General features: G+C 43.5%; 1 protein-coding gene across 8 annotated transcripts in view; it reads left to right on the plus strand.

Moving 5' to 3' along the window:
- The window catches only part of TGFBR3 (transforming growth factor beta receptor 3), a 202,647-nt gene that overhangs the window by 87,930 nt on the left and 97,842 nt on the right, over positions 1–16,875 (plus strand).

A 16,875-nucleotide genomic window follows, 5' to 3' on the forward strand; every position in this document is an offset into this window, starting at 1 on the left:
GGCTCTCCCCATGTCCTGGCCCTCGGTATTGGAAAAAAACATTCATAAGAATTTCAGCTGTTAGGCCAGGCATGGTGGTGGTGCACATCTGTAATCCCAGCACTTTGAGAGGCCAAGGTGGGAGGATCACATGAGCTCAGGAGTTCAAGACCAGCCTGGGAAACATAGCAAGACCTCATCTCTACTAAAAATAAAACTAAAAAAAAAAAAAAAAATTAGCAGGGTGTGGTGGTGAGCACATGTAGTCCCAGCTACTTGGGAGGCTGAGGCAAGAGGATCGCTTGAGCCTGGGAGATCGAGGCTGGAGTGAGCCATGATTGCCATTGCACTCCAGCCTGGGAGATAGAGCGGAACCCTGTTTCAAAAAATAATAATAATAATTTCATCTTTTAAACATGATTGTGAGAAACCAAATAAGGTACCATTTCTCTGTCGTTGTGAAATGTCTTTCCCATCTCCTCCTGTGTCCTCTCTCTTCTTTCTTTACTTTGTCATATGAACTTATTGCTTCTGCAGGATGAGTGAGGGGAAATGGGAACACTCTGGAATAAAGATGTCAGTACTTTGTACTTGCCTGAAAATCTCTGAGCATAGCTCGTTATCACTATCTAGGCAGCTTCCCAAAGGTGGTGGTGACATTAGCGGAGATGGTGATGATAAAGATATATGCTCATAGTTTCTCAGCATTTACTCTGCCAAGCACTGTTCAAAGCACTCATACAGTAACTCCATGAATCCTACAATTATACTCATTTTACAGGTGACAAAACAGGTGCAGAAAACTTATTTGCGCAAGGTCATCATCTTCAGAGAGAAATGTCCTCCTCTTTCCTGTGGCTCGAAAATGGCCTAGATTGTGGGTGAATGGTCATCATTTAAGCGTACAGATTTCCCAACAAGATAACACAGAGTGCTTTCCTTCTGTTTTTAAGCTTCTGTGTGTCAGAAATGTTATCACTTAGGTATTCGCTCTCCAGGGAGAGAGAAACCACAAAAAATCCTGATCATAGTGAAGTATAGGAAAAGTAATGCAGAATGGAATTTATCTTTGAGCTTTCTTCTGGTCAAGAAAGTTAATTTCCAGAGCCACTTGTTTATGTGCCTCAGCCACCCCATCTTTTTGGGGTGGTAGGAAGAGGAGAAGCACGAGATGTTAAGGAAAAGCAAGCTGATTTTAATCTCATGAACGTGTGCAGAGTTGGCTCATTTCAAAGACAGATCATCTGACCTTTCCAGCAACATTGGAAATTATTGTTAATACTCTTGGTTGCTTGCCATTGTTGCTGCAACTCATATTTCGGGTCAGATTTCTTTATCCCAGTAATGTGCCTTTAATTCTGAACTGATGGGGGAGAGTTTGTGGTGAGAGGGAAAGGAGGAGAGGAGGAAATGCAGCTCCTATGAAGCGTTGCTGACTCCAGCAATTCTTTAGCAGCGACAATTACTCATTTTATATATGCTTCTCTCAGAGGAACTCAGAGGGAAAAGAAAGTCCAAGCTGTTACAGAGGCAGCAACAGCAGAAAATTCTTGATGTTAAATTGTGCAGTACTGTTGTTGACTCTGAAAACAAATTCGAGTAAGACTATTGAAACAAAAGAAAAATACCTCAAGGAGTGACAGCAGAGCTCTCCTGCACTTGGTTACTATGTTATTCAAAATGGGATTCATTTTAGGACCTGGCAGTACTGAGGATACATAACATTAGCTGATGTCAGGGACATAGTGTGTTCAGTGAGGAAGAAAAGAAAGAGGGCCTACAAAGGGTAGTCTCAAACTTGTTTAGAAACCTGAACATTATTCTCCTTCAATATTTGTGTAGTATATGTATGATTTTGGGCCAGTGATTTGAAGATGTTTCTGAGAATAGATAACAGAGGGACCTTTAAGAATTAGATGGTTGTAGTTCAATACTGTTTGAAAACAAGATTTTGGGATAACTGATTTTTGGAGATTCCATCTGGCTCTGCGTTGCTCACATACGGCAGACCTCAGAGTAGTTTGCATATACAAAGTGAGCATAGAGGATGACATCAGAATGAGGGTCAGGACAACGAGAGAATGAAAGATTGTTTGTGGATAGTAAGATGGGTGTGTATAAGGATTAAATATCGCTCACTCTCTTGACATATGAGTGTGGAGAACATTACCGCAGCTGTGCAAACAGTTTTTAAAAATCATTTGAACCACATGACCCAGCAATTCCACTCTTAGGTATATACCCGAGAGAAATGAAAACACATGTCCACAGAAAGACTTGTCTGTGACTGTTCATGGCAGCATTAGTCCAAAAGTGGAAAAACCCAAATGTTCATCTTCTGAAGAATGGGTAAATAAAATGTGGTATATCCATACAATGGAATGTTATTGAGCAATAAAAAGGAAGGCGTACTGATAGGTGCTACAGCATGGATGAACCTTGAAAATCCGCTAAATGAAAGAAGACAGACACAAAGACCACATATCATATGATTCCATGTATGTGAAATGTTCAGGATACAGAAATTTATAGAGACAAAGTAAATTAGTCATTGCTTAGGGCTAGAGGGGAAAGAAGGAAATGGAGGTTGACTGCTAATGGTTACAGGTTTTTTTAAAAAAAGTGGAGGCCAGGCGAGGTGTCTCACACCTGTAATCACAACACTTTGGGAGGCCAAGGCAGGCGGATCACCTGAGGTCAGGAGTTTGAGACTAGCCTAGCCAACATGGTGAAACCCATTCTCTACTAAAAATACAAAAATTAGCTGGCATGGTGGCAGGTGCCTGTAGTCCTAGCTACTTGCGAGGCTGAGGCAGGAGAATGACTTGAACCCAGGAGGTGGAGGTTGCAGTGAGCCAAGATTGCACTGCTGCACTCCAGCCTGGGCAACAGAGCGAGACTCCATCTCAAAAAAAAAAAAAAAAAAAAAAAAAATAGTGGAGGAGATGAGAAAAATGTTCTAAAATTGTAATGGTTGCACAACTCTGTGAATATACTAAAAACTGTTGAATTGTAATTTAAGTGGGTGAATTTTATGGTATGGGAATTGTATTTCAAGAAAACTATTTAAAACATTTGACCTGCTGACTTGCTAATTAGTCCATAAAGTTTACCTTGGCTCAATTCACTTTTACCGAGATTGCTTACTCTTCAACTTAAACTCACCTAATGCTTTTTGTTATTTTCAATGGATAGCTTGGTTTTTGTAGATATGTCATGATATAGTCTATGCTAAAAATAACAGCTGATCTGTTTTGAGGGTAATAGTAGGAGGGCCAGAGGCAGCCTTTGTGCAGTCTCTACCAATTTTTTTTTTGAGACAGAGTCTTGCTGTGTCACCCAGGCTGGAGCACAGTTGTGTGATCTCGGCTCACTGCAACCTCCACCTCCACCTCCCGGGTTCAAGCAATTCTCATGCCTCAGCCACCTGAGTAGCTGGGATTACAGGTATATGCCACCGTGCCCGGCTAATTTTTTATATTTTTAGTTAGAAATGGAGTTTCATCATGTTGGCCAGTCTGGTCTCAAACTCCTGGCCTCAAGTGATCCGTCCGCCTCAGACTCCCAAAGTGCTGGGATTACAGGTGTGAGCCACCGCGCCTGGCCTATACCAAATATTAAAGGCAAATATTTTTCAAAATGAAGTAAGTGCCGTTACTTACAAATTGGCAAAACAATTACCATGCTGGCTCCAAGCCGTAATTGACTATCACTCTGAAGACTGGAGTAGTTGGTTTCATGATGTCATCCTTAAATGTGAGGGAATTACTAAATCAGCCCCATTTCCCCTTGGCTTGTTATTGGTGCAAGATCAGTATCAAGATCTATTATAAATCACCCCATCTCTAATATTTTACTGTTAATAAATTCCTACCTCCCAGGTGCCTTAAGCTTCTTCAGCTGGGGAGAGATTTTTAATTTTCCTGTGTAGAGGCAGTGACAGAGCCTACACCCAAAAGTAGTAACTGCAACAGGTTGACAAGATTTAGGGAGACAGTAACGCTTAAGTTGGGTGAACAGTTTTATAGGCCAGCAGAGAATTTGTATCAGAAACAGACTTGTTACAACAGTACATAAAAAGCCCTCAGTACCAAAGCAATGTTTTGTCATCGGCCTCCCTGCTGGGTTCTCCTCGGGTCAGAGTAGACCTATTGTATTTTTCATCTGAGAACACACCTCTCATTTGTAATCATTGGTTTCGGAAACAACAGCCTTGGAAGCGAACAGGAAACTGGAAAATGACTTTCTGGCAACAGAGGACAGCAGAAGAGCATAAACAATGCTGAGAGATCAGATTTATCTTTTAGAGCAAGTGAGGACCGGTGTCATGGTTTCCATCCCTATGAAAACCAGCTCCTAGTACCCTCTGACTTTGAAGTAAAATGCAGCCGCCCCCTTCTGTCGGACTCCCGAGTTTAATTGCTCAGGGCATTTCCTAATTCCTGAGAAGGGTTACAGCACCATCAGAGGCTTGTTTACAGTAACATACTTTCATTAGTTGCTGGAATAGCAACAATTTTGTTTCCTATCATCTATTTTTTACTTGTGACCTGCTTTTATGTGGTGGTGTGTCTTTTCTATTTCTGACCTATCTAATTGCTTGCTTATTATGAAAAGCTACTGAGGATAAGTCCCTAGTTAGCCATTACATATGTGTAGAAAAGATATGGACATTTAAATTTATGCATTTGTTTTGACATTAAAGGAGCAATGGGCGTGCCAGTGCCTGGCTGTAGGGGTGGAGTGGGGATTGGGAGGCTCCATTACCACGGGAAAGGGGCCAGGTTTAATAACTTCACCCGTCAAAAAGCTCATAACCCTATGAGCTTCTCTGCCTCATTCCAAAAGAGGATTTGGGATGAGCTTCCAGCAACAGGCATACCAACAACGTAAGCAGAAATACAGAATGAGGACCAAGGGAAAAAGAAGGGTGCAGTTTGTGAGCCATTTGGGTTAATGTGGTTGGTATGATTGTGTTTGAAATTTGGCTCCAGGCTTTTTGGCAGGCACAGCCAAATGGGATGTGTGGTTAATCACACATGTGGCTCCAAATCACTTTTACTTTGTACCTTCTCTGAGGATTGGCATAAAGCTGTCCCTTTTTTGGTTCTTTTTGAAGGCAGGAAAGACCACAGTGGGGAGAAAGAGAAGGAAGTAAACACTGTCAAGTGCTAACTGCTCGACTTACCTCTTAACAGCTCTCACATCCCCCAAATGAAAATACTAGCAGCCATAGTGGTGGAGACTGCGTGTCTCCTGCGGGCCAGCCACCTGCCAGGCACTTGTTTGGTTCTGCCAGTCTTGTCGTCAGCCTGAAAGGGAGGCTTGGTGGTCACTGTTTTTGCAGAAGAGGATGCTTGGGCTTAGGGAGGTTATACAACCAGATGGTGAGTTGTGGAGCCAGCCCCCGAGTTGTGTCTGTTGGATTCTACAGTGCAAGCTGCAAGCTTTTCCCATACTCCAGATAGTTGTCCTTTCCTTTTAGCTCTTACTTGGTTCTGGGCTACAGAACCTGCTAGTCTGCTTTGTTAGACAGACAGCAAGTAGGTCTGTTAGTGAGGGTTTGGGTTCTGTGCATAGGTTTGTAATAACTCTTTCCAGTGCTCGGAGTCCTTTTGGATTCCCTTCCTTGCAGCTTTGGGGCAGTATCAAGTTGGTCTGTGTGTGGCAGTGTCTCTTTTTTCCCTTTCATGGTTTGGGATTATCACACCACATGTCAGTAATTATAAAATGCAGGGCTGAGCTCAGGAGCCATTGTGCTCTATGTGGCTGCTAATCCCCATGCTAAATGGCACCACCAAGGGGCCTTTTATGTTCTTGTCTGTTTTCATAGTTAAACGTTCCCCCCATCCCCAGGCCTTCGGCTGCCTTCACACAAGTAGCTCACCTGTCCTCTGCTTATAATTTACTATGTGTTGTATCCAAACTTGTTTTAACTGTGTGGTAAGAGAGAACTAGCATATTAACTGACTCTTCTTGCTAAGAATGAAATGCAAGAGCTTCAGTATTCAGACTTTGCCATCTGATTTGACATCTTTTTGCTTACACTGAGGAATTTGGCAATTCAAAGATTGACCATTTTGGAGATCTTTATCTACCTACCTACCTATCTATATGTAATCCTTCCCCATTTCCACAATATTAATACACAAACACCTTTTCTCTTTTTCCCCCTCTATTATCAAGATTCAGATAAAACAGTGCTTGGGGAGGAGTGGGTGTGCCTTGCCCAACACCACTAAAAGAAATGATACAAAATCTCAAGGCTGGGTTTTGGGAGAGTACATATGTGAGAGCAAAAACATTAAACTAGCTACATTCTTTTCTCTATCTGGGGCATTTTTTACCCTGCTGCTGTTCATAAATGACTGCCTACTGCTAGTCCTGTGCATGTGCAGAAAAACAAAAAACCCAGGGCTATTTATGTTTGAGATATCTTTTATGTGGTATGTACTAAGCAAGTGTCAAAGGAAATCCCTCACACACAGACACTGTATATCGGTGAAATTTGGTTTCTAAACAAATACATTCCACATATAAGCACTGCCTGGTGTTTGTTTAAAAGGAAGCTGTTCTGGAAATCACCCAGCTTGACAGGGAAGATTACCTCTGAAATCGTCATTTAGTTTCCCACCAGTCCTATAACAGATACTGTCATGCGTTGCTTCATGACAGAGACAGTTTCAGAGAAATGTGTCGTTAGGGGATTGTGCTGTGCAAACATCATAGTGTAGGTACACAAACCTAGATGGTATGTCCTACTACGCACCTCGGCCATATGATATATATAGCCCATGGCTCCTAGGCTACAAATGTGCACAGCATGTTACTATGCTGAATATTGTAGGCAATTGTAACACAATGGTAAGAATTTGTGTACCTAAACATACCTAAATGTCAAAAAGGTACAGGAAAATTATGGTATTATAATCTTATGAGACCACCGTTGTATATGTGGTCCCTTGTTGATTGAAACATTGTTATGTGGCCCATGCCTGTACTATTTCTCTTTCTCTCTCTTTTTTCTCTGTCTCTCCCCACCTTCCCATTTCCTCTCTCCTTTCTTCCCTTCCCCATTTATTTGAGTATTACTATAGAAATCATTTCATTACCTACAAAGGCAACTGAATCTGTCTGTCCACATAGGATTGGAGGGCCTGAATGAATAGGACACTCATATTATTTAAAAAGAGTTACTCCTTTACTTGAAGACACTCAATGCAATTTAAACAATGACACCCTGCTAGGCGGTGTGAAAGTGCTAGTCCAGGCCTGGAAAGGGGAGCAGGGTTAGGGACAGCAAGGCAATGCATCTGCTAGCTGTCACAACAGAGGACAATGCAAGCGAGAGTTGGCACTGGTCACACTAGTCAAGGATGATGTCTAACACTTTGGGGCAAGATGTTCAATCTAAAATTCCAGCTAACTCTCAAATAGGAACTCTTCAAAAATGCAGTCTTGGACTTTCAGAAAAAGTGAAAGCAGAAATCAGAGAGGTTAATAGTAAACACCAGGGTTTAGGAAACAAACCACGACACAAGGCTAAGCTAAGAAGTTAAAACGTTCCTGCCAAGATGCAGGCTGGTCACGTCACTTAAATCCTATCATTCGTCACAGTAATATCCAGATGCTGTAAAGTTGCCCCAGGAAAGTACAGCCCCTGCCCCAGCAGAGGGACTGAGCCTGGTTGGACTCCGCCTTTTTAGAATGAGGTAATACCGATTTATATTCTATGCTGGCCGGACAGATTGTAAAAACCTCTCATTATTGCCTCTTCCCCCAGATAGAGACTGCTTTGACACCCCCTTTTTTTTTTTGAGACGAGTCTCACTCTGTCCCCTAGGCTGGAGTGCAGTGGCACGATGTTGGCTCACTGCAACCTCTGCCTCTTGGGTTCAAGAGATTCTCCTGCCTTAGCCTCCTGAGTAGCTGGGATTACAAGTATGTGCCACCATGCCCAGCTAATTTTTGTATTTTTAGTAGAGTTTTAGTAGAGATGGGGTTTCACCATGTTGGCCAGGATGGCCTCGATCTCTTGACCTTGTGATCTGTCAGCCTCGGCCTCCCAAAGTGCTGGGATTACAGGCGTGAGCCACCGCGCCCAGCTGACCCCTTTTAAAATTTGTCCAGCAGCAGCATTTTCCAACCAGTATGGTGTTTTGTCTTTATGGAGGTTAGGGTTAGAACCCTGACCCGTACTACTGTTGCCATGGTAACTGTCCTTGACTTTAAAAAAAAAATTATATAATTTCCTGAAAGTGTTGTTAGACAATGTTTTTACAAGAGCACTCTCTGCATTTAAAAATGTGACATTTTGCTCTTAGAACTTTTGGGAGAGTATTAAAAAAAAGCAGTAGACCCAAGTCAGGAGCAGCTCTGCAAATCTGAGATGCAGATGTGCTGATTGGGCAAAGGCCCAGTGCGTGCGTGTGCAGCGTCTCCAGTTTTCCAGCTTGAGCCTTTTCCTTGCCGTTGCTTATCTGCTTCTTGACATTCTGTTTGAGAGTAAAAGGAAACTTAACTGCTAATCGCTGATTTAAATACTTAAACTCTGCAGAAGTATTTATTGTATTGACTTCAATCACTCCTTCCACAGTATTTTCTAAATATTTCTGTGTAAACTTAGACACGTTTAATTATTTCACTTTTCTTTCTTCCACGATGAAGAGGCCATGTATGACTTGGCCCCTCTGATGCCTCAGGTCAGCTTATTTCTCTTTTCCTTCCCCTGCTCCACTGGAATGAGTGAACATCTGTATGTCCTTCTTTCCCTTCTTCCCTCCCTGTGGCCTGAGCTCATCTCTGGGAAGACCCTGATGATGCCCCTTTGAACAACTCAAGGGCTGCTAGGACTAGAGGGTCCCTGGAGTCCACCTAGCCCCAATACCTTAGGGGGACCAGGCCAGAGGGTGTAGCGGTGACATGTTCACTATTAACCAAGAACTTGGTGCTAGCACTGGACTAGCCCCTGGGGACACCAACTTCTGTTGCAGAGCTGCCTTTACACATCTCCCTGCCCCCTCTTTCTCCTCCCCAGCTTATGAAGCCTCCAGTGCTGTCAAGCACTCCCTTTCTGGCACCTCCCTCTTGGTTTCCTGGTTCTCATTCTACCATTCCATCTGTTTTTCTGTTTCTTTCTCAGCTGCTCACTCTTTCTTCTTGGATTTTTTTTTTCTTTTTTTTTTTTTTTCCATGAGACAGGGTCTGGCTCTGTTGCCCAGGCTGGAGTATAGTGGTGCGATCTCAGCTTACTGCAACCTCAAGCGATTCTCCCACCTCAGCCTCTTGAGTAGATGGGACTATAGGCGCACACCACCACGCCCGGCTAATTTTTATATTTTTTTCACCATGTTGTCCAGGTTAGTCTCAAACTCCTGAGCTCAAGTGATCCACCCGCCTTGGACTCCCAAAGTGCTGAGCTTACAGGCGTGAGCCAGTGTGCCTAACCTCAGGGGTTCTTGACTGAGGCACAGCCCTTGGCTTTCTGTTTTCCTTTGTCTCCTCTCCCTGAGGTGGCTTGTCTGTTCTTAGGATTTTGCTTGTCACTTCCTTGCTTATAACTCTGAAAACTCTGCCTGGGCTTCTCCAGTGGAGCTGCAGTCAGATGGCTGAAGCACCCCAGCTCTTGGGTCCCATCTTGAGCTGCCAGGTGCCTCAGATATGGACTGGAGGAGTGGCTGTCACTGTGGTTCACTCCCATGTTAGATACAGGGCTAGTCTCAGCTCTGCCACTCCCCATGTGTGACCGTGGGTGAGTTACTTAATTCCCTAAGCCCTGTTTCCTTATCTGTAAAATGGAGATGATAGTAGCACTTTTTTTTTTTTTTTAATTATTACTTTTTTTGAGACGGAGTCTCGCTCTGTCACCAGGCTGGAGTGCAGTGGCGCGACCTCGGCTCACTGCAACCTCCGCCTCCTGGGTTCAAGCGATTCTCTTGCCTCAGCCTCCTGAGTAGCTGGGACTATAGGCATGTGCCACCACGCCCAGCTAATTTTTGTATTTTTAGTAGAGACGGAGTTTCACCATGTTGGCCAGGATGGTCTCAATCTCTTGACCTCGTGATCCGCCTGTCTCAGCCTCCCAAAGTGCGGGGATTATAGGCATGAGCCACTGTGCCCAGCTAGTAGCACTTCTTTAGAGGGTTCACTGACCATTAAGAAATGTCTCTGTGGCACTTAGGGCTGGTATAGGTACAGTCAACTGCTAGCTAACAGTAATTTTTATTCTCTCTAAAATAGAATTTAAGAACCCTCCCAGGCCAGTTCTCCTGACCCTAGTGCTGGCTTTTCAGTCTGGCTTCCCTGACCCTTCAATGTCACCAGTACCCTCCATCTTGGAACTTTTTGAACCATCTTGTATTTATTCATTCTCTCTCTTTTTTTTTTTTTTTTTTTTTTTGGAGACACAGTCTTGCTCTGTCACCCAGGCTGGAGTGCATTGGTGTGATCTTGGTTGACTGCAACCTCTGCCTTCCGAGTTCAAGCAATTCTCCTGCCTCAGCCTCCCAGGTAGCTGGGATTACAGGCACCCGCCACTACACCTGGCTAATTTTTGTATTTTTAGTAGAGATGGGGTTTCACCATATTGGCCAGTCTGGTCTTGAACTCCTGGCCTCAAGTGATCCACCCGTCTCAGCCTCCCAAAGTGCTGGGATTAGAGGCGTGAGCCACCACACCTGGCCTGCCCATTCTCTTTAAACTCTATATTTGGCCAATCACCACGTTTTATTGACATTTCCTCTGCAATTGCCCTTGAATTTCTCTGTTTTTCTCCACTTACCCTGGAGCCTCCTTAACTGGTCTCCTGGGACTGGCCTCTTCAGCTTTAGACCCTGATTCTTTCTGTCTAGCTTGTGAACCTCTTCATAAAACCAAACTTCTCTAAATAATGCTCTCATAATGAATTTGTTTATTCATTCACAGGCTTGTTCAATGAATCACTATTAAGAACCTACTGTGTGCTAGGTAGGTGCTCTGCCAGATTCTTACTCATTTTTATGTCTTTAGCACCTATTAGAGTTGAGAGAGAATGAATTTAATGAAACATGACAAATAATGTGACTAATATATTTTTAAAATTTGCAGAAGGCCAGCTGTGGTGGCTCACGCCTATAATCTCAGCACTTTGGGAGGCTGAGGCGGGCAGATCGCTTGAGCTCAGGAGTTCAAGACCAGCCTGGGCAATATGGCAAAACCCTGTTTCTATCAAAAATACAAACAGCCAGGCATGGTAGTGTGCACCTGTGGTCCCAGCTATTTGGGAGGCTGAGGCAGGAGGATCGCTTGAGCCCCGAAGGTTGAGGCTGCAGTGAACCATGATTGCACCACTGCACTCCAACCTGGGAGACAGAGCGAGACGCTGTCTAAAAAAAAAAAAAAAAAAGTACAGAAGCCCCACAAAGGGTGTGTTCATTCTCTCTGGAAGTGAGGGAAGGATTCCCAGAAGAAAGAACATTTGATGGAGGGCTTAAAAGTCCAATCCATGTTGTTGGGCCAAGGGATGGGAGGACTCAATATACACAGAGGGGAGTGGGCACCAGGTGTGGAGGAAAGTTCTTCACCTACACAGTGTGGCTGGTGGACAGACCAGGGGTGCCAGGCAGGATTGAATTCTGCCTGCTGCCTGTTTTTGTTTTTAAAATAGCTTTAATGAGATATAATTTATGTACCATAAAGTTTACCTGTTTAAAGTGTACAAGTCAGTGGTTTTTAGTATATTTATAGAAATGTGCAACCAGTGGCCCATAATCTAATTTTACCATATTTCCATCACCCTAAGAAGAAACCTTGTATCTATTAACAGTCACTCTCCCATTCCCTGTGTGTGCCCCTCATGACCCGGCACCAGCCCAAGGTAGCCACTAATCTACTTTCTAGATTTATCTATTCTGCACATTCTTATGAATGGGATCGTGCAATATGTATCTTTTGTGTCTAGCTTCTTTCACTTAGCATAAAGCACTCGAGGTTCATCGATGTTGTAGCATGTATCAGTTGTTTCATCCCTTTTTTTTCCCTGGGTAGTTTTCATTGTGTGGCTATACCATGTTTTGTTTATGCATTCATCAGTCCGACGCCTGTTTTTAAAGTTTTATTAGGACAAAGCCACACCCATTTGATAATATGTTGTCTATGGCTGCCTTCTCACTACTGTGGCAGAGTTGAGTATTGTGTCAGAGACCTGCATGGCCTGCAAAGCTTTAAATAGTTACTATTCGGCCCTTTGCAAGAAGAGCTTGGCAATTCCTGTAATAGAGGATGAAGACAATGAAGGGGGTGGGCTGGGGCTGAGTGGAAGATGAGACTGGAAAGGCCACGTAAAGATTTGGACTTAATCCTGTGGATCGGCTTCTCAAAGTGTATGTGGTGTGTGAAGCCCCTGCATCGGATCCCTTGGTGTATAGATTCCTGAGCCTCACCTTGGGCTTACCAGCTAAAACCCTTGCCCCACACCTTTATTCTTAATACCACCTGGACTTCTTTCTTCAGTCTCTCAATTCTTGCCACTTTGGAAGCCCGTGCTTAGGTCTTAGCTCTTCACCAAACCCTTGCCTGATTCCTTTACCCTCCTCCATTTCTTTCTTTTCTAAACATCGCTCTGAATCTTCTTCCCCCTACCACAACCTGTGCCTTCCCACAGTATGGAATTATATGTTTTATTGTATTACTTGCTGCTGAATCGTGTGTGTTAATTCTGCACACTCAGCTGGTGAGTGGTCTGCTTTAGGGCAGGAACTAGGTCTTGGGTCTTTTTTGCATTATGCAAATTGGGTTATTGCATGGCACCAAGGGTGTTATTTAAAGTATAACTGAAAGTCTTCTTAAATGACTTTCCTTTTGCGTAGTGCATCTTTATTTGCTTTGCATTCTATTAGTGGACTTAGTGTTTGGTCCCCAAGCCCCTCAACACTGGAGCTAAGCAGGTGTCCTCCATTTTGTATGACTGCTTTGATTTATTTTTTTAATTAAATCTCTTTTTAATTAATCTTATTTTTTACTCTAAACTCTGCAGATCTTTGTTCAGTCTTTTCCCTAGCCCATTTCTAAATCTTTGTTACATTCTTCTTTACTCTGAGGGGTTTTAGTCATCTGCTAGTAAACTAGTTAGTCCTTTCCGTCAGCTGGGTAAAAAGCTATAAATGGTTTTCAACTCTATGCAGCTCCCTTGGGTAGCTCATTTGATCTGAGCCAGGTTTGAAGTTGGGCCGTTGAGAATGATCTGTCCTCATGATGTAGGGAGTGACTCCAGCCAATTCTTAATATTGCTGGAATTAATTAACTTTGATTCCTCTAACTGAAAGAGGGCATTTTACTCTACCTTCTATTATTAAATACCTTATAACTTGATTTTTTTAATTTTGTTTTCTTGCTCAGTGAGTACTTAAAATATCCCTGCCGATATAGTAATTTGTTCCCTGTTTAATATGGCTTTTTCCTTTGTTTACTCTGGACTCAAATCTTTGTAGCTTGTTTTCTAAGTCAGCTCAAAAGTTGCTGGTCATTGGATTTGGCAGCCTTTTCAAGCTTTACCCACCAGAATCCTACAGGAAGTTGTGTGTCGGCCAGAAGAGTCTGTTTATTTAGAGCGTGGTGTCCAGCAGAAGCAATCCATTTATGAGGGTCTGGTCTTAAAGACACAGGCATCTGAGTCCGTGTTTGGAAGACCTGCTGCTTTGGCTTCCATTGCAGCCATGCTCTCCATGCTTTCCTGTCCAGCCTGCCAGGGCACCTCAGTGGTACTGCTGGCTAATTGAAGGAGTCCTTGTCCCTGAGCTCCTTGGCCTTGTCTGAAAGGCTGAAATATCAAGGCCCAGATATTAGACAGGGTTCTAGTCCAAAGCACCCTACAATAATGCTTTGTATTTATGGCTTTTTTTTCATCTGAACCACAGAGTCCTTCAGCTGAACCTGAAATTTGTACAACTCTTGGAGGACCAGGGGCAAATTACAGGTATGACTTGGATACTTTTGAAGATAAGAGAGATAATGAGATGAGGTGTTACTGGTTCTCACTGTGAGGCAAGGACAGAGCCCAGCTTTAGGATCCAAGGTCACTACCATAGCCTAACTCTTGCCCGGAGCTGAAGTGTCCCCTTGTGCCCATTATGGCTTAACTTCTATTTGTTGATACATGTGTACACACATCTGATCCATTTTGAATTTGCTCCAGCAAGTCAGTGATGTGGCTGTCGGTTCTCTGTGCCTAGCACTGGGCTTGCCACAGGTTAGGGACTCCATGCCTGTGGACCCGTTTACGTGGAAGCTGCATCGATGTCTTCTTAAAAGGTGAGTCCCCCTCCCAGAGTGAGGTGTGGCCTCACTACCAGTGATGTGAGCACATACCGAGGTGCCTTGGGGGAGAGGGGCAAAGAGGTATAGCAACTGCTGAGAAGCCTGAGCAACAAAAGATTGAAAGCGAGCTATCATACTTCTCAGCCCTCGCCATGCCCCTGGGGTCTTTTAATGACTTACAGTTGGATTTTTTCGTGAGGTGGAAGTTATATTGAAATTTCTGCCTCAGAATAGTTCCTGAAGAGCATTGACTTTCTGGGAGTCTTAGGTAAATTTAACACTTAATGAAGGTAAAAACAATCCTTTCCACATTCCTCTGCTCCTCCTCTCAACCTCAGATCAGTCGATGTGCGAGCAGTGCTTTCCTTGGGAGGCAGCAGTTTCTGAAGGTAAAGGAGAAAGCCCTGGTCCAAGGGAGCCAAAGGTCCGTTGGGACACACATGATTCCGTGTTGGGCACGTGGGCATGTAGGTGTCTTCTAGCCTTGCCAAGCTGTCTTAAATTCGGGCATCTTCCAAAATCAAAGGCAACTGAAGAGCTTAATTTCCAATGATGATACATTTTGCCTCAGTCATCTGGCCCCAAAAGACTTCTGGGGGCCGATCACCCTCCCTTCTATTCTGAACACCCTCCTCCCCAAGATTGTCACTTGGTGCTTTTGGCCAGGGGCCTCTGCCTCTTCCTTACTGTGAGTTCTTCCTGCTGAGCCCAGCATCCCCGTGAGGGCTTTCACGCGGGCCCTTGATTGCTCTTGGTATGTTGTCAGCCCATGTGTTGCAGTTTATTTTTGATTCCTGCTTTCATAAGATTTGAAGTTTCCACTCGTTTTTCCAGTGGTTGTTAAGATAGTGAGAATCTAAATGAAATGGTAATATTACCATTGTGAACAATTATTTTTCTAAAAGAATCTTTCTTGTTCATTTTTAATGCTGTTAAGATCTAATTCCCAGTATTTTAGTTGGAAGCTCTTCAAATTTCCCAAATCATAAAATCTTTCAAAGCCTACTCCAAGTTACTTTTTCTTGATTCAGCTCTCCTCCTATTTGCATTTAAAATAAAAAGGCCAGCCTATTTCCAAATATGGAAATGATCTATGTTTATTAGAGATCAGCAAAGTGATACGGGCCCCTGACTTGCTGTGAGGTTTTTTTTTTAATGTGTTTTAGAGCAATGTACAATGGCAATTTTTCGTCCTGTTTTGTCATGTGTTCTTAAATACATTTCCTAAACACTTTCTCTGGCTTGCTGCTATTACTGTGTATACGTCCTACATATGTTTCCTATTTTTTATGACTCATACTTACGGTACTCATAAAGATTTATCCTTTATCTTGGCTCTGAGTAATGAGCCCACTTGCACATTTCCAGCAGAACTGTGGGTTAGGGATTTTGCATTTCATTCTGCTGGAGAGGCCTCTGGAAGGCATAGCACAGGCAGCGTAGTGTGTTCCTTGTAGGCAGTACTCACTTCTCCCTGAGGGAACAGTTAGCTCAGTTTTTGTGAATTTACTAATTTTTGTTCTCTAGCTTTTCGTTTCCCTTTGCCCTTTTTAGCCATTTTGCTGTTTGAGTGAGGCCACACAAGAGCATGAACAGATGAAACAAATGCTCTGCTCCTTTTTGCTGCTGAGTAACTGTGGTGGAGGAAGAAATGGAAATAATGAACTGAAACGATATTATTACATGTGGCAACAAACTCAGGCAAGGAGTCTTCTTGGGTCCAAATAAACATTCAGACCCATGAGACTATCATAGGCCATAGGTGGCTTCATTATACTTAAAAGGGTATAGGACAAGGACCACAGCTTACGGCATGGCAGCAAGGCGTTCCTCCTTGTTGTGTGTCTTGTGACTCTCCACACGTCAGTTCATCAGTTCACATAGCCATCCAGAGCTCTCCAGCTGATGGCTCAAATGCCAGGAGATGAGATCTGTGTGTGTGTGTGTGTGTGTGTGTGTGTGTGTGTGTGTGTGTGTGTGTGTAGTTCTCTAGTTTAAAAGCCTTAGGAAGGCCGGGTGCAGTGGCTCACACCTGTAATCCCAGCACTTTGGGAGGCCGAGTTGGGTGGGTTACCTGAGGTCAGGAGTTTGAGACCAGCCTAACCAAAATGGTGAAACCTGTCTCTACTAAAAATACAAAATTAGCCGGGCATGGTGACGCATGCCTGTATTCCCAGCTACTTGGGAGGCTGAGGCACGAGAATTGCTTGAGCCCGGGAGGCAGAGGTTGCAGTAAGCCAAGATCGTGCCATTGCACTCGATCCTAGGCAACAAGAATGAAACTCCATGTCAAAAAAAAAAAAAAAAAAAAAACTTAGACCCTTGCAGGAGCTAGTAGGCAACTATATAGGAATAGTTCCCACAGTGCTCTCTCTCATAAATATGCCCTATTTACAAGAATCACTGCTCTCAGGGAAGCCCCCAGATGTCACTTCTTATCAGATGTCTTAAAATTTTCCAGTCCCAATAGCAAGTTGCCTTGTATTATAATTGACATATTGTCTTACCGGATTACCAGGGGTACAGAATTGAGGGAGTTAACAGAAGATCAAATTCTCATGTAAAAGAGGGAAAAGCTTTGCTCACTGTTTATCCACACCTGTA

This window comes from Pongo abelii, chromosome 1, assembly GCF_028885655.2.
Source record: "Pongo abelii isolate AG06213 chromosome 1, NHGRI_mPonAbe1-v2.0_pri, whole genome shotgun sequence".
Classification (NCBI taxonomy): domain Eukaryota; kingdom Metazoa; phylum Chordata; class Mammalia; order Primates; family Hominidae; genus Pongo; species Pongo abelii.